Below are 19,594 nucleotides of genomic sequence, written 5' to 3' on the forward strand. Positions count from 1 at the left end.
CGGGTACACAGCTGTTTGGTTTCATTACCATTGTGTGATCCTTGACTCCCTTTTTGAGATGGATAGGTCTCAATCCCTTAATGCACCTCCATATTTTGATGGAAGTAATTATGCGTTTTGGAAGGTTCGTATGAGAGCTTTTTTATGCTCTATTGATGAATCCTTGTGGGATGCTGTTGAGATTGGTTGGACCAAACCTGAGGCAGCCAAATCCACATGGGATAAGGCAGCACTTGCTGCATCTAATGCTAACAGTAAAGCACTAAATGCTATTTTCTGTGGTGTGTCTCCAGATGAATTTCACAGGATTTCTCACATTACCATTGCCAAAGATGCATGGGAAATTCTGGAAACAACTTATGAAGGCACGAAGAAAGTGAAAGATACCAAGTTACAAATGCTGACCACTCGGTTTGAGGAGCTCAAGATGAGTGAGGATGAGTCTTTCGACTCTTTCTATGGGAAATTAAATGAAGTGGTTATCAGTAAGTTTAACTTGGGGGAGAAGATGGAGGACTCAAAGATTGTAAGGAAGATCCTTCGATCATTGCCGGAAAGCTTCCGTGCTAAAGTGACAGCCATTGAAGAGAGCAAGGATCTTGACGACATCAGAGTACAGGAGCTGGTTGGTTCACTACAGACTTATGAGATGTCGCTGCCAAATCAACGGAAGAGTAAATCCCTTGCTCTAAAGACCATTATTGAGAAGGTGGAGGATCAAGGCTCATCGGGAGAAGATATGGTGGACAAAGATGTAGCCTATCTTGTTAAAAATTTCAGAAAGTTTTTGAAATTCAAAAACAATGGAAAATTTGATGATAAGAGAAAATTCCAAAATTCTGGAAGGGAGAAGAGGGATTTCAAAAAGAAAGATGGAAAAGAATCCCAATCCACACAAGGTGTCACTTGTTTTGAATGCAACGGGCATGGACACTTCAAGAAGGAATGTCCTAATTATTTGAAATCGAAAGGCAAGGTGTATGCCACGACCTTGAGTGATTCAGACTCGTCCGACTCAGAATCTGAAGAGAGCTGTGATGGAGAAGGGAACTATTCAGCTTTCATGACTATTGCTCATGTTGAGTCTTCAGATGAGTTGAATGTGCTTGTTCAAGACCTTGGAGATCATAGTGATGATGACTCACTAGGAATTGTCGAAGAATCAGAAGCTGAAGAAGAAGAAAGCACAGCAACTCTTCAAGAGAATTATAACTCACTCTTGGAGAAATCGGGTGAGTACACAAGGGTGGCCAAGGCTGCTGTGAGAAAGATGAAGAAGGCTGAGGAGGACTACAAAAGTCTCCTAATCCGGTATAGGGAGGCCAAATGTAAGATTGAAACTCTGAATGGTGAGCTGTCCGAAACTTACACTAAAGTGAGATTTCTTGAGAACGAGGTGATGCAAGCAAATGCTAAAATAGAGAGGGTCACCACCAAGAAGCTAGATGATGTTATATCTTCTCAAAAGAGCTTTTCAGACAAATCCGGACTGGGATATACCGGAGGAAGTAGCTCAACTGGAAATGTCACCAAAGAAGTGAAGTTTGTCAAAGCCAAAGATCCAGTTGTAGCTGACCCTACTGGTGTGAAGCTCGAGGTGGAGGAGAAGAAGAATGTGGTGGACCAACGGATGCTGAATCATCGTAATCAGTATGTGGGCAGGTCTGAGTCTCGTGCCAAGTCACGTCCACGACCACAAAGAGGTCCTAGAGGAATGTATGTGTGCCATTATTGCGGACTTCAAGGGCACACTCGACCAAATTGCCAAAAGCTGAGAGCAAAGAACAGTGCAACTCCTCAAAGGTTAGGAGGACCAAGAATTGATAGGAGAACTTGGGCAGGTGATCAACCCAGAGAGCAAAATGGAGATCCCGGAATGATGAACGTGATGAAGATGATTGGTGCATTCACCAACTGCTTGGAAAGCTTCTCACGAAGGTTTGAAAGCCCTAACTCTCGTACCCAATCCTTTAAGGAAATCACCCCAAACGCAAGTGACGTGTGGGTGAAAAGGGGTACTCATGCATAAGCATTACAACATGTCCATGCATTAATACTTCCTATGCTTTGTGACTATGTTTGTGTGGTATGCTTGTTGTTTTTGTTTTTGGTTGTTTGCTTGTCTTCTTGTGAATATTTCTTAATTGTGTTTTATCAGTCTTTTTGTTTCTTGAGTCAAAAATCCAAAAATTACATAAAAATTTGAAAATCAAAAAGCTTGATTGACTTTGTTGAGTTTTGTCTTAAAACTCGTTTTGCCTTGTACCTTTGTGCTAATGGCTTTGTGCATTTTCGAGCATTGCTTGTTTTCATGCACTCATATCACTATGGGAAAAATCTTGAAATCTATGTGATTGTTGTAAATAGATCTTCAAACTTGTCATGAATGATTAGTGAATGGTTATGTTGATCTTGAAACATGCATAGACTTGTGTCTATATCTCTTCCCACTTTTTATTTTTTTTGCTAAAAAGAGCTCACCAAATGTAAATCTCCAAATGAAAAGAGATATTGAGCTGCAAAAGCCTGTCGCACATTCTAGTATTTGACTAGGAAAAAGGGTAAGCGACCTTATTTTAAAAGTGAAATTTCATTCAAAAAGGCCAAAGGCCTGTTCTTCAAAGAGAAATGTTACATATTCCTCTCACAATGAGAGATGATTGCCTCAAAAGATCAAATGTTATGGCTGAAAGTGGAGTAAAATGAAAAGCTCCAAGTTATGTTATCAAGTTATGTGGGAGGTCATATATTCATATTTCTATAATTGAGATTGGTCACATGATCTAGTGCTAATTGTGTATGCCTTGGTTGAATTGATCATTGAAGCTTCACATTAGACAAAGGACTATTTCATTGTTGATATCCACACACAACACACAAGTTTATGTTCGATAAATGCCATATTCATTTGTGTGATTGTACTTGATAAAATGTGTTTTCACATGCTCAATCTTTGTTAATTCAAGCACAAAAAGATTTTTGAGTGTTTTAGGTGTTTTTGGAAAGTGTTTTGTTGAAAAAATCTGAAAATGTCAAAAATACAGTTTTGCCCTGTTTTGGCAGCTCAGTCGCGGGTATGTCAAGTCGCGAGCCTCAGTCGCATCTTCGCTGGTCAGTTTTGGCGACTTGTTCGCGAGTGGAAGGTCCAGTCGCGAGATTCACTCAGAGATTTTCGCGGCTCAGCTCGCGACTCACTCGCGGGTAGACCTTCCAGTCGCGAAAAACACTTAAAAAAATTTTTCAAAATTTTGTTCTTGAGTGCTTTGGCGGCTTGAGCTGGCGACTGTGTGGCGACTTAATCCAGTCGCGAAAATCGCGTGTTTTGCAGAAATAGGAGCAGTTTTTAAACTTTTTCAGTTTTTCCCTCGAATTTTTGTGACTGTTCATCTTCTTTCTAAACTCTCTCCCTCCCAAACACTCCGTGCTCCCTTTTCCAATCTCTTGTGTTGCACTCTTGCAGCTCAAAATCGTCAAGTTACAGGTATGGGTTTTCTGATTTTCACTCTTTTCTACTTGATTCTGTGCTTTTACCTTTGATTTTTCGCATATGATTGTGTTTTTGAAATGGGTTTGTGTTTCGGTCTCTGCTCCTTGTTCTTGCTTAGCTTGTGGATGCTGTTGCTATAGTTTGTGTTAAATGATTGTCATATGCTTATTGCTCTTCATCTTGTGCTTAGCTAAGTGTTTCTTTTATTTCAATCTGATCTTTGAGCTGTTGAGTGATTTCTATTGGTTCGTTCTGAGGTTGTGAGTTTTACTGTGCTAGATTTGCATGTTCTAGTGTGTCTCTCTGTGGGTAGCTTCTGTTTGGATCAATATATTGTTTGAGTGTCATATCATTTTTCCATTATCTGCCTCAATGTCATTTATCTGCCTTCAGGATAGTTTCACCATGTTGTTCATGTGTTTCCTATCCTAGGCTTGGTTTATCCATATGATTGAACTAAATAGCTTGCTGTTTAAGTTTTTGAAGTTCATTTGTTTGGTTGATATCTCTCTCTGTTTACTACATGGTTCTGACTGGTTCTGCACATATATTGCTATATGTTGTTGTGGCCTTTTCTGATTGTTCACAGATGGCTCCCTCACCTCAGAAGAAGAAATCTACTGCAAAGAAGGCTGACAAGAGATTAAAGATGGATTCTAGATTGTTTAGGTCTGTTCACCACTTTGAGAGATACAAGGATAACTTCTTGAATGCAGGAATCATTCAAGAGAGATTTGTGGATTTGGAGGACTTAAGGCAAACTTTTATTCCCAGTTGTTTTGAAGGAAGAGGATGGGAAAAGCTTTTGGGTGGTTTCCCTGTTGTGTGTGAACCCTTAATTAGGGAATTTTACTCAAATGCTGTGATAAAGGATAATGAATTGAGTTGCTGGGTGAGGGGTAAAGAATTTGTCTTGGATGCTCATGTCATAGATGATGCATTAGGGCTTGAAGGATTAGATGATGAAGTATTTATCAATTACAAGGATAGAAGTGTGTCTATTGAAACAATTCAACAAAGGATAGGTGGGCAGAGAGAAGGGAAATGTTTGAATACCACTGCCTTTCCAGTGGACATGAGGTGTCTTACGATAATTATGATGTTTAACCTCTATCCCATTAGGAAATTGACTACAATCAACTGTGCTAGAGCAGTCTTTCTGATGGATCTCAAGGAAAAGAACTTCATAGACATAAGTTCCCACATTTATGACACCATTGTGGATGAGACTAGAACAACCTCTAGGCCTAAATTGATCTTTCCAAGTTTGCTTATGAGGATTTTTAGGAATAAGGGTGTTCCAATCCCTCAAGACATCAGTCCCATGTCTACACCCTCTGCAATCAACAAGCTCACCTGCAAAAGGATAAGTGTTAGGCTTCCAGGAGAAGAAGATGAAGGTGATGAAGGAGAGGCTGCTCCAATGGAGACTGAAGCAGAGGCAGCAGGGCTTGCATCAACTTCAACACCTAGGAGAAGTGGCAAAAGACACAGAGCTTCAACTTCTGCAGACACACCTCCAGATGCTTTCCAGATCATTCTGGAAAGGCTTGATGGGATCAGGGCAGTCCAAACTGAGCATTCTGACAGGATGAGAGCCATGCAAGACCAGATTGATGTCTTGGCTGCTACACTTGACAGCTTCACAACTCAGCATGACAAGTGACCCTTTGGCCATTCCATGTCAAAAAGGGGGAGAAAGTTCATTGATGATTGAGAAGCAGAAAAGCAGCTCTTAAGGGGGAGTAATTAGTTGAGGGGGAGTAATGTGTTTATATATGTTTATGATTTGGGTATTTTAGTGTTTTTATGGTTTTGATACACTGTGTTGTGGTGTATAGTTGGTTTCTAACTCTTTTCATATACTCTTGGTTTAAAACTTTAATATATGTTTGATGATGTTTTTCAGGAAGTTGTTGTTTGTACCCATATGCTTATGTAAGCTTTTAGGGTTATTGTTTTATGCATAGTTTGTAGGCTTTATGGTATGTACCTTGCTTAAGTGCAGCCTTTATGCTATGTTGAAATCAGTATTTTAATCTAAATGTTCTGCATTTTGGTTTATGTACTGTCACTCTTGTGCCCTTGTAGGATTGTTCCTAGATGCATATGTCTTGTGTGCTATGCATTGGTTGAGTGTTGAGCATACAAGTGTCTTGCCTTGTGCTTGTTAACTTGTATGTCCTTGGGTTCATTCCAAGTGTGAATGAGCACTGTGATCACTACCTTGTGGTGTTCACTTGGTTGATCAAGCCATGGTTTGTTTATTAACTCCATTTTTGCTTGATCTCATATTGCCTGTTTCATATGTATTTATAATTTTCTGCTTACAATGATCATGGTGTATTGTTGTGTTTCAGGAGTTTATGTTCATATGATTCAAGTGCTTCACAGCTTCTAGAGTTAGGTGTGAGTGAGTTTTGATCAACTGTTCCCAACTCACATGTTAAGTCTAGAGTCTGTTTTAGGGTTTTGTCACGGAATAGCCAAAGGGGGAGATTGTAAGGTTGAATTTATTCAACCATCTAATTGGCTTTATTCTGTGCCAAATTTGCTTGTAATTCAGCATTTAGTAACCCTGTATTTAGGTGGGATTGTTGTAAGGGTAGTGAGTGAGATAGAGTGAAGATTGCTCAAGAGTGTGCAAGAAAACAGAGTGTCGCGGCTGGGACTCGCGGGTGGACTCGCGACTTCAACCTGCCAGAAGATGCACACGTGCCAAGCATGCTGGAAGATGAACAGTCATGCTAGCTGGAGCACTACAGGACAAAACAGGACAACTGGCCATACGGTTAACTTGCGACTGGATCTCGCGACTTGGTCAAGCCGCGAGGTCAAGCCGCGAGCCACCCCTGTTTTGGAAAAACCTGACGTTTCACATTCCTCTTCACTCCAGTATAAATACCCTTTTAACCCACGATTGAAAGAGAGCTTCCAGAGAGAATTTTGAGAGAGAAACCCTAAAGAAAAACCAGATTGTTTCACCCACAATCTCTACCTTAGAGTCTCATCAAATTCCCTCACTTTCTTCCTCTCCATTGTCAAATCCTTGAGAGGCATTATACCAAACCTGGTTCTCACCATTATCATCTCTGTGAGACAGACGTTTGGAGTTCTGGGAAGCAGTTAGGAAGGAGCCAATCTTCATTGGTTGATGCTACGGTGTAGTAGCGGAATCCGGAAAGCTAGAAAAGAAAAAGGTTCGGCGCAACCTCGTTAGAGCAAGAAGCTTGGAGGGCTTAGGTGCATTGGGTAGATTAGGCTTGGAGGGTCTATTGCTGTCCTTGTATCCCAACTGTATTTTCTAGTGGATTGATTACCGCTTGGAGGGCGGCGGAGAGGTTTTTCGCCGAGGTCTTCGGTTTCCTCTTCGATAACACATCGGGTGTTATCTGTGTGTTTGCATCTTCCTTCCTCTCTATCTCTGTCTTTACATTATCTGCTGTGGTTTATTTTGTTATGACTTAGATAGTTGTTTAACCAATTCCATATTATAGCATATGTTAAGTTTCCGCACACTAGTTGTTTGACATATTGCTTGTGTTGGTTAAATTGGTTTCTGGGGGTCTAAACGTTCAAAAGTGTTTTTGTACACGTTATTGAACTTTCACTTGCGAATCCACTAATCCATTCTCCATGACAATCTCTGATAAGGCCTCCTCCACCTGCAAGACCCGGGCTGCCAAGCACTGACCCATCAGTGTTCAGCTTTGTCCATGAAGGCTGCGGTTTGGTCCATCCCACTGATATCCGCATTGCTCTTGTGACATTTGCATGGTCCAACACACAGTAAAAGTACTCCGCTACCTGATTCTCCACTGCCTTACGAAGACTAAAGGAGAATGGCCTAGCAAATAATCTTTTATTTCGAAATAGCCAAAGATTCCATACTCCAAAGAGAAAAAAGGTGGTCCATTGCTGATCCTTACCAGGCACGTGGGTGGAGGAGCAGGCATTCAACTTCAGCCACTCTGTAATATCAAGATCAAAAGAACACCGGAGATGGGATGGGCAGTCAGCCTCTGCCCAGAATTTGGATGCAATCGGGCAGTCTCTGAGAACATGTGCAATGGTTTCTTGATCCTCATGACACCAGTCACAGGATGTGCCTCCATTAAAACCCCTCAGAGCTAATATGGACTTCGTGGGGATGCTTTTTAAAAGACATTTCCAAACAAACAGTTGGATTTTGGGCAGAATTTTTAGCTTCCAAACCCAGTTACCTGCAAATTTGGGGTCATTTGGGTTTAATCCTGTAGCTAAAATATACGCATTCTTTGAATCAAAATCTCCTTTTGAACTAGAAATCCAACAGATGTGATCTTCCCTTCTCGAAGCAGCCCAAATGGGCATGGCTCGGATAGAATGAACCAAAAGGCGGGGCAGCTCAAAAGAAACACTATGCAGACCCCATATTCCATCCTTTTGTACATCAAAGACCCGAAGGCCCTCCTCACCCTTGTTCAGGGGTCCTTCCACACAACTCCTAATTGACCCAAAATCAAGCCATTTGTCTGCCCAGAAGGAGAGTTGATTATTGTGTCCAATAACCCATTTCATACCTTTCTCACACAGAGTGGCTCCCTTATTGATTGCTGCCTAGGTTCTCGACTTTGGCACTTTGCTAGTATCCATTCTCTTGCAATATTTATGCCTTAGAACTTTAGCCCATGGTTTCTCCCCCTCATTCTTCATTCTCCAACACAACTTCGTAGCTAAGGTGAGGTTTCTTTCCTTTGCTGCATGAAGGCAGAGACCCCCTTTGTCTTTTGGTTTTGTTACTTTGTTCCAACCCACCAAATGAATCTTCCTTTTTTCTTCAGTGGAGCCCCATAAGAAGTTCCTACTAATCCTGTCAAGATTGGTGTGAATCCTCTCAGGCAGATAGCACCCTTGCATAGCATATGAGGGGATGGTTGATAGGATTGCTTTGGTTAAAGTTAGCCTCCCTGCCATGGAGAACAGATTGGCTTTCCATCCCTGAAGCTTTGCCTGGACTTTGTCAAGAATGTAATCAAAATCATGTGTGGAGGAGTTTCCATACTTAATGGGGAATCCCAGGTACTTCCCAAAGTTGTGTGTAGATGAGATTCCCAGCAGATTGCTAAAGGTTTCACGGGAATCTGGATCAACATTAGCTGAAAAAAGAACTTTAGACTTGCTCGAATTAACTTTCTGCCCCGAAAGGTCACATAAAGTATCCAAAACATCCCTCACGCTTTGGCAATTCTTTCTATCAGCCTTCGCAAAGAGGACAAAATCATCTGCGAAGAAGAGGTGAGAGAAGGCAGGACCAGATAGGGATGCCCTAAGGGGGTTCCAGAGATTATTTGCACACATATCATTAATCAAGAAGCCCAACAACTCCATGCACAGGATGAACAAATACGGGAGAGTGGGTCCCCCTGTCTGATACCCTGAGATGGAAGGAAAGGCTCAAGGCATCCTCCATTGAAGAGCATGGAGATGGAGGAACCAGAGATGCAGCTCATGATGATGCTAATCATTTTTGGGGGAAACTTGTACATGTTTAACATAACACGGATGAAGTGCCATTCTATTCTATCGTAAGCCTTCTCGAGATCCACCTTGATTGCCATGTAACCTTGCTTTCCTTTCTTCTATTTCATGGTGTGGATGAGCTCTTGGACGATGATCATATTATCCATACCTTTCTTGCCCGGAACAAAGGCAGCCTGAAGAGGAGAGACCAGGTTGTTCAACATGGGTCTCATTCTGTTAACTAGAACTTTAGTGATGAGTTTGTAAATCGTATTGCATAGGCTGATGGGCCTAAATAAGCCCAAGTAGTCAGCCCCGGGGCATTTGGGGATTAGAGTAATGAGGGTCTTGTTTAAGTGGTTTGGCATTGACCCACTTTCAAAAATATTTGCAACAAGCTTAGCAACCAAATCTTTAACAATATGCCAATTTCTCTGACAAAACCCAGCATGATACCCATCAGGACCTGGGGCTTTGAAAGGCTTCATACTCCATAGATTGATCTTGACCTCCTTCCTAGTCACATCTTCATCAAGCACTTCTCTTTCCTTCTCCAATAAGCGGCTAGACCAACTTGGAATGTCCCAAGGTACCCTCTGAGCTATGCACTGGCTAGTTTCAAAGAGAGCATAGAAGCGTTCCCTTAATAGGCCAGCAATCTCCTCCTTCCTGTGAACAAGATTCCCCAGCCTATCTTTAAGGTAGGAAATTTTATTCCTTTTCCTTTTAATCAGTGTGGAAGTATGGAAGAAAGTTGTGTTCCTGTCACCTTGGATTAGCCAGTTATACCGAGATTTGACAGACCAAAACTCCTATTCCTGCTGATTGACTTCCTAGTACTCCTCACTTAGCTGCTTTTCTAACCTAATGAGGAACCTACTGGGACCATTAGCTAATGCTTTCTGGATACCCTTCAGCCTTGCTTCAATTCTTGCCTTTCTTTGAAAAATATTCCCAAAGACCTCCTTATTCCATATCTTCATTGCTTTAGTGAACTTCTACAGGTTGCCTTCCAACTCATGATGATTTGTCCAATTATCCGACATTAATTTTCCAAAAAGGAGGTGAGACATCCACACCGGTTGAAACCTGAAAGGTCTGGGAAGTTGTAACTCTGGGGGATTCTCTAAGGACAAAAGGATTGGGCAGTGATCAGAGTGTATCCTAGTTAAATGCCTCACAGTGGCTTTCGGATACAGATTGGACCAAGCACAATTAGCAAATGCTCTATCCAACCGTTCTTGAATAAAAAAACCTTCATCTTGTTTATTAACCCAAGTGTATCTGGCTCCATGAAACCCCAAATCTATCATACCACATGAGTCCAAACAGTCTTTGAACAGGAGAGCTCTGCTCATATTAACTGGGTTACCACCACTCTTATCATCATTTGAGAGTAATTCATTAAAATCACCCAACATCACCCAAGGCAAGTTATGTAGTAAAGCAACATTAGAGAGATTGCCCCATAACAATTTACGCTTTACAAATCTAGGACTAGCATAAATGCAAGTTAAAATCCAGGAGAGGTTAGAGGAAAGTACCTTGATGGATTTCCTGCTCAGTTTTTGCCAATTGAGTGACTTCCACCTCATCAGACTTCCACAGGAGCCACAGCCCTCCAGCGTAACCAATGGTGTCTGTGTGGATTGCTTCATCAAACGGCAGAGTGTCAGTGATATCCTTTGCTCGGTTCCCTCCAACCCGAGTTTCAATTATAATTACCATGGGTGGGTTATGCTTACTAATAAGGTTGTTCAGTGTAGGTTTGAAACGAGGGTTCGACACCCCTCTACAATTCCAGCATATGATATTCATTGATACTGGAGGAAAAGAAGCAGGATCCTTAGTAACTTGAAGTTGGTTCCTTGCTTGATTCAGCAACTTCCAACTCAAATTCCTCATGTTGGTCTTGGCCATTCCCTTGATCTTCGACAAGCATATTGCATGCTCCAATATCCCCATCGGTACTTCCCTGGATATTATTTGGAGACTGGTTTGGATGCTTTCCCCACACATTTGGATTAGAGTGATGGCTTCCAAACACCCCATCAAACTTGTTGCTAAGATCGGTTTTCCTAACATTTTCTTTATTTGTATTCCCTCCAGAAGGTTTGATTTTGGCAAGATTCGCTCCAGCGAATTTGGTGACAGTGATTTCCACCCCAAGATTCTTCCTTCCTCCCTTGATGGGATGTTTGTTGGGAATCTCCATCAGAGGCTTTCCCACTCCAGCCAAGCTGAGTCTGTCAAGTGTAGAAACCCCCTTTTCTTGCTCTTGGGAGTTAGAGGGCAAATGTGGCACCATGCCTCCAATAGATTTGGTTTGAACCAACCCCATATCATGGTGGGGCTTGATCGGATCTACTCCAGCGTTGACGAGGCTAAGCTCGTGATTTTCCCGTTGATTTTTATTGCCCATTGCTGCCGACTTTTGCTCTCCCTGGACCTGCTGTTGCAACTTTCCTTTCCCTTTCCCTTTAGACCCATTTTTTGCTTTGTGATTGAAGCGGCTGTGATTGGTGTTGGACTGAGACAAGACTACACCACTTGGGGAAGTAGTGTGGTATACGTTAAGGTCCTTCTTTAGAGGTATGGATAGGTTGGCAGTACTCGTAGTGTCCAATCCCACTAACTTGCGCTTACCTTTAGGTGAGTAGCTAGGAGGGCTAGATGGTGGAGCAATAGATGGACGGGACCGTAGTTGATGGCCTAAATCTTTCATATTAAATGCTCCAGCTTGGGATGTACTAGGCTTAGTGTGATTTGGTCGGCTAATACCCTACCTCGGGCCTTGTTTCCTCCTTTCCACTAGCATCCAAGGCCCATATTCATCCTTAACGTTACCTGCTTCTTCTGATGGTGAAGCTTGGGGATTTTCCATGTCATCTAGATTTTTTTCGGGCTCCCTGAGCACTGCCTGTGCCTCTGTTGCATCCTTAACAAGGTACGTACATGCTTCTTTTCGGTGCCCCAACCTGCCGTAGGTAAAGCAGAGGGAGCTAATACCCTCATACAAGACCTCTTGCCCAAAACGTCCGATGAAGACCTTCCTCACCAATGGTTTTGCGAGGTTCACTTGTACAAAAATCCTCGCATATCTCCCACGGGTACTGGAAGCTGTGATAGCATCAATCCGTAACATTGGGCCTATAGCATTCCCTATATCTTTCAAAACACCTATGTCATAAAACTCTATGGGTAGTCGTGGTAGGCTTGCCCACACAGCCACTTTGGAGCAAGCAGTGGCGTTGGGTTTGAAATACGGTTCCTATATGCATATGGTCAAGTAATGCTCGCCTATAAACCACGGCCCCCCATTCAAAACCTTATCATAATCTTCAATCAACCAAAACTTTATCAAGAAAAAATCCTCCCCCAAATCAATACAATCAAGTCCTTCTACGGGTTTCCATAACTGCATGATTCTAGAGTGCAAGAAGTGGAAGCCCACAATCCTTCCATGAACCTTAACAATGAGCGAGTGAGCCCATCATCCCTTGATGTGTATCTTCGTCTCTTTAGAGAGCTTGATGGCAACCTCCCCTTCCGACAGATCCTCTTTTTCATCATCAAAATAAGCTTCTATCTCAGGATCGGAGTGTACCTCAAAGGCTTGGGCATAAGCCCCAGGGAGTTCTCCCACGAGCTTTGCCTTGTAGGATAGAGGTTCCCTCGCTTGGCCACCGTCGATGGCCGTTGTGGAGCCAGGGGAGTGGTCCTTTTTGACCTTCTTTGTGCTTCTCTGTAGTTCCGCTGCTTCTTCCCCTATCTTCTCTAGCCTTGAAAATTCACACTCCATGTCTTTTGAAAAGAGTAAAGAAACACCTATCATCATGGCAACTTATTATTACAAGAAACAAAAAAAAAAAAAAAAAAATCTACAGCCACTTATGTACTTCATCTTATTTAATTAAAAAAAAATTACTATTTCCAAAGCAACCTACTCATATGTCATATCACCCACTCTCCAATACAATATCAGAGCCAACTAGCCAACACTTACCACTCTCACCTCTTCCCCTTTGCTGAGATTTGTTGGCTGTTGGTAAGTTGATTTAAGATAAAGCTTGTGGGTTTGAGAAAAAGCCCTTTCGTCTTCTTTTCACTTTCACTCCCCAAAATTTTCTCTATCCTCATAGTCTCTCTTTACAAACACAAATTTATTCTCCCTCCGACAGAAACTAAACAGCAAAAACCAGTGATAATAGAGAAAGATCCAGTGTCCTTCACCCCGCGTCTGGGTTTACATATGGTGTTTGCAGACACAGCTTCGTCCTCCTCAGTCATTGCACCATGTTCATCATCCTCCTCCAACGCAGTTCCTGCACCTAAGGTAAGTGTTTAATGTTTATGTTAAATTCAAAAATGGTATGTTTACCGTTACTGAAATTTGTTCTTGGTTGCTGTTCATTGTTACTTGTCGCTCTTGATGTTGGACACATTTTTCTTCCATGCCCTACTAACTGTTCATATATGTATATCTTTTCACTTTCACTCCCCAGAGGTCTCTCTATCCTCATAGTCTCTCTTTAAAAACACAAATGTATCCTCCCTCCGATAGAAACTAAACGGCAAAAACCAGTGATAATAGAGAAAGATCTAGTGTCATTCACCCCGCGTCGGGCATTACAAATAGTGCTTGCAGACACTGCTTCGTCCTCCTCAGTCATTGCACCATCTTCATCATCCTCCTCCAACGCAATTCCTACACCTAAGGTAAGTGTTTAATGTTTCGGTTAAATTCAAAAATGGTATGTTCACTGTCACTGAAATTTGTTCATGGTTGCTGCTCACCGTTGCTTGTTGCTCTTGATGTTGGACACGTTTTTCCTCCATGCCCTATTAACTGTTCATATATGTATATCTTTTCACTTTCACTCCCAAGAATTCTATCTATCCTCAGAGTCTCTCTTTACGAACACAAATTTATCGTCCCTCTAACAGAAACCAAACGGCAAAAACCAGTGAAAATAGAGAAAGATCCAGTGTCCTTCACCGTACATCTGACATTACAGATGGTGCTGGCAGACACTGCTTCATCCTCCTCAGTCATTGCACAATCTTCATCATCCTCCTCCAACGCAGTTCCTGCACCTGAGGTAAGTGTTTAATGTTTCTGTTAAATTCAAAAATGGTATGTTTACCATTACGGAAATTATGTTCTTGGTTGTTGTTCATTGTTGCTTGTTGCTCTTGATGTTGGACATGTTCTTTCTCCATGCCTTACTAACTGCTAATATATGTATATCTTTTCACTTTCACTCCCCAGAATTCTCTCTATCCTCATAGTTTCTCTTTACAAAAACAAATTTGTCCTCCCTTTGACAGAAACTAAGCAGCAAAAACCAGTGATAATAGAGAAAGATGCAGTGTCCTTCACCCCGCGTTTGGCATTATATATGGAGCTTGCAGACACTGCTTCGTCCTCCTCAGTCATTGCACCATCTTCATCATCCTCCTCCAACGCAGTTCCTACACCTAAGGTAAGTGTTTAATGTTTCTATTAAATTCAAAAATGGTATGTTTACCGTTATTGAAATTTGTTCTTGGTTGCTGTTCATTGTTACTTGTTGCTCTTGATGTTGGACACATTTTTCCTCCATGCCTTACTGACTGTTCATATATGTATATCTCTTCACTTTCACTCCCCAGAATTTTTTCTATAATCATAGTCTCTCTTTACAAACACAAATTTCTCCTCCCTCCGACAAAAATTTAACGGTAAAAACCAGTGATAATAGAGAAAGATCCGGTGTCCTTCACCCCGCGTCTGGCATTATATATGGTGCTTGCAGACACTGCTTCGTCCTTCTTAGTCATTGCACCATCTTCATCATCCTCTTCTAACGTAGTTGCTGCACCTAAGGTAAGTGTTTAATTTTTTTGTTAAATTCAAAAATGGTATGTTTACCGTTACTGAAATTTGTTCTTGGTTGCTGTTCACTGTTGCTTGTTGCTCTTGATGTTGGACATGTTTTTCCTCCATGCCCTACTGACTGTTCATATATGTATATCTTTTCACTTTCACTCCCCAGAATTCTTTCTATCCTCATAGTCTCTCTTTACAAACACAAATTTATCCTCCCTCCGACAGAAACTTAACGGCAAAAACTAGTCGTAATAGAGAAGGATCTAGTGTCCTTCACCCCGCGTCTGGCATTACATATGGTGCTTGCAGAAACTGCTTCGTCCTCCTCAATCATTGCACCATCTTCATCGTCCTCCTCCAACGCAGTTCTTGCACCTAAGGTAAGTGTTTAATGTTTCTGTTAAATTCAAAAATGGTATGTTTACTATTACTGAAATTTGTTCTTGGTTGCTGTTCATTGTAGCTTGTTGCTCTTGGTGTTGGACACATTTTTCCTCCATGCCCTAGTAACTGTTCATATATGTATATCTTTTCACTTTCACTCCCCAGAATTCTCTCTATCCTTTTAGTCTCTCTTTACAAATACAAATTTATCCTCCCTCCGACAGAAGCTAAATGGCAAAAACCAGTGATAATAGAGAAAGATCCAGTGTCCTTCACCTCGCGTCTGACATTATATTTGGTGCTTACAGACATCGCTTCGTCCTTCTCAGTCATTGCACCATCTTCATCATCCTCCTCCAACGCAGTTCCTGCACCTAAGGTAAGTGTTTAATGTTTCTGTTAAATTCAAAAATGGTATGTTTACTGTTATTGAAATTTGTTCTTGGTTGCTGTTCATTTTGCTTGTTGCTCTTGATGTTGGACACGTTTTTCCTTCATGCCCTAGTAACTGTTCATATATGTATATCTTTTCACTTTCACTCCCCAGAATTCTCTCTATCCTCATAGTCTCTCTTTACAAACACAAATTTATCCTCCCTCCGACAGAAACTAAACGGCAAAAACCAGTGATAATAGAGAAAGATCCAGTGTCCTTCTCCCCGTGTCTGGCATTACATATGGTGCTTGCAGACACTGCTTTGTCCTTCTCAGTCATTGCACCATCTTCATCATCCTCCTCCAACGCAGTTCCTGCACCTAAGGTAAGTGTTTAATGTTTCTGTTAAATTCAAAAATGGTATGTTTACTGTTACTAAAATTTGTTCTTGGTTGCTGTTCATTGTTGCTTGTGGCTCTTGATGTTGGACACGTTTTTCCTCCATGCCCTACTAACTGTTCATATTTGTATATCTTTTCACTTTCACTCCCCAGAATTCTCTCTATCCTTATAGTCTCTCTTTACAAACACAAATTTACCCTCCCTCTGACAGAAACTAAACGGAAAAAACCAGTGATAATAGAGAAAGATCCAGTGTCCTTCACCCCACGTCTAGCGTTACATATGGTGCTTGCAGACGCTGCTTCGTCCTCCTTAGTTATTGCACTATCTTCATCTTTCTCCTCCAACGCAGTTCCTGCACCTAAGGTAAGTGTTTAATGTTTCTGTTAAATTAAAAAATGGCATGTTTACCATTACTAAAATTTGTTCGTGGTTGCTGTTCATTATTGCTTGTTGCTCTTTATGTTGGACACGTTTTTCGTCCATGCCTTACTAATTGTTCATATATGTATATCTGCTTTGAGTTAATCTTCACTCTGTGTTGCTCTGGATGCATCACTTTCTTTTATACATAACTCTACAACTTGTTTGGTACAGTTTTCTGTTCAAATGGCCATTTTACCATTGTGCAGTTACTGGGTTAGACCATAGGGTTACATTCAAGTTGAGAAATCATAAAACAAATATTTAGGACTTAAGTGTATATGTCCTATTAGATGGCAGAGCCAACCAATGTTGCGGATTTGAAGATATGGCCTAGTCTAGTAGAAAAGCAGTTCATTGATTTTTTGTTTGAAGAAGCAGTTAAAGGGAACACTCCTTATGGGAAAATGAAGACAGACTATTGGCCATTTGTCACAGATGAATTTAACAACCAATTCGGAAAAAGCTATAGCCTCTCACAAATAAAAGAAAATTTTAAACGTCTTAAAAAGAGATACGGTGCGTTTTCCTATCTAATGGGAAGAATCGATATGAAATATGATCCTGTTACCAACGTCGTCACCAGTAGTGACGCGGCGTGGTCAGATGCAGTGAAGGTGAGTGTTATACATTTAATTAATTTCCATGCCGTTCATTCTTTAAATTCTTCATGTAAAGAATCCCATATATACTAGTGTCTCTAATCCTATGTATACCACATCTTGTCTGTTTCTAGGTGAATAGTAGGTGTATCGACTTTTGTAAAATGGGGCTGGACCACTATGAGTTGCTAGGACAACTCTTCCACATGGTTGCACAAACATTCTCTGCCCAACACATCAGTGCAGATGATATGGATGAGCAAGGCAGTAACCCAAAAGGGAAGCAATTAGCTCACTCCGACACCTCAACCGGGAAGAAGAGGAAAGCAGGGTCCCTTGACAGAGCCACTGAAAGTCGAAAAACCGTAGAATCTGCACAAGTTCTTGATCCCTTCTCAATGGCAAAGGCCACATAAATTTTGCTCTCTATTTCTGGTCTTAATGATATAACCGCGTTCAAGGCCCTTGAAAAATTAGAAAAGCTCGAATGGAGGCAAGTTTTCATCACCTTGACTCCGGAAAAATGACGGGGCTGGATTGAGTATCTAAGTAGTTTACAATAGGGGAGTTGAATGTATTGTTTTACTAATTTCTTCCCAATGCAATTATTGAAATAAATTTGTAGCATTTTCACAATGATCAAACATCTTCTTTTCTATTTCAGCACTTTTGTTGTATCCAAATAGATTTCGTTTAATTCCATTAACTGCTTAAGTCAATAAGCACATTGGTATGAATAAAAAAATGAATGGCATCCGTGACTATTTAATTATCAACCATATATCTGTTATAGCAATTAAGGTGATTTATAAATTTCAACCAGTTTGTTTTGTAACACCTTTTTTTTGTTTTTGTTTTTTTGTTTGTTTGTTTGTTTTTTTTGTTTTTGTTTTTTTTTTAAAGATATATACCTGATTGAATGACTTTTATTCAAAAGTAAAAAACCATTTAAAAGGTAAAAACCTGGGCACACTGCCCCAGCTAGTTCGTTAGCCATACAAATCAGGAAGAAAAAACATACAAGGCTTCAATAGTAAAATTCTTAAGAAGATTCAATAGAGAGTAGAAACACATTGATATCACTTTAGTTATTAAAAAAAAGTCTTAAATGATGACAATTATAAAACAAAATTCTTCTCAATGAGTTTATAATCAAACATATCTATTGTAGAAGCAAGCATATATGATGTCTTGGAAATAAAATTGATAGCCTTCTTCATGGACATACAAGGCCCCAGATTTTTGGGTTTTACACGTTGCCAAAAAAATAAACATTCTTTTGCAATTCAGAATCACTTGCAATTCATAGACATATTGGATATTGTACTTCCATGCGGATATCTAAAAATTTCACTAATACAAATCTGTTAAAAAAAAAAAGAAAAAAAAAAGGACAAAGTGTTATCATACAACCACAATTGAATTGAAGGATAGTCAAATTAGCATGTTGTGTCCCAAGAGTCAAGATATCACATAATCATTTGGTATCTAAGAATTGTATAAATATTGGACTAATAGATGCATTCATATCAATCTTTGTCAAAAAAATATAAAGTATCTGGAATATGCATTATGCAGTAGAAAAATGTAGTTATAATATATTTGAATTCACCAACAATTATCATTTGAATAATTGCACTGACTTTATAGTTTTTATTTATTTATTTCATGTACTATATGCATAGATGTCTAAAAATATGGTAGGGGAGTAAATCAAAAACTAAAATGGGATGATGAAGCTCATTTGACAATCCCAACTCTTTTTTACAAATCAAATAGAAGTAGCAAATTAAAAGGAAGCAAATTGCGTGATGCTGATCTTGCCAATTTATCCATCTTTGGGTGTTTAGAACTTTTCTCTACACCTACACGTCAATCATTATGATTAACCTATCACTGATTGTAATTGGTAAAAATCTAACAGCCCAAGAGGATTTAACCATATGCCAAAAGAGTAACTTTGGTTCCACCCATGGGTAGCTTTACTTTGTTTAACCCAATTGTAGTGTTTTTCTAATATCCTAGAACTTTTTAAGAACAAAGGCTAATCCAATAAGTTTTTCATATAAATTTAACCCAACATGAGATCAAAACTCTAATAGTGCTTGCAAATCAAGAGGCGCAAAAACAAAGTCTTATAAGTTTAATTTATAAAACCAAAATTAGCAAAATTAAATCTCAATGCAAACCATGACAGAGCAAACAATAACAAAAGTAAATCTCAACATACATGTAATATTTAGAAATGAGTTCAAGGCTTACATATGAAGGTTTGGAATATATGTTCCTTCCATGCCATTGTACACCACAGCTACCTTCTCAGGTAGAACATTTTGTCCACTATTTTCTAAAGACCTGCTTCAAAAATTGTCACAAAATTAGGCCTAAAACCTGATGATAAACTCCTTAGTCTATAAATTCAAATATACAGTTGCCCCAAAAATTAGCTAGAGGGAAAAGAATTGCACCCACACACACAAAAAAACAGGGCAGACATACTTCACATCTGGCTGTCATTTTTCTGAAGCTGATCACTCATAATTAGA

Source organism: Quercus robur, chromosome 6 (assembly GCF_932294415.1).
Source record: "Quercus robur chromosome 6, dhQueRobu3.1, whole genome shotgun sequence".
Taxonomy (NCBI): Eukaryota; Viridiplantae; Streptophyta; class Magnoliopsida; order Fagales; family Fagaceae; genus Quercus; species Quercus robur.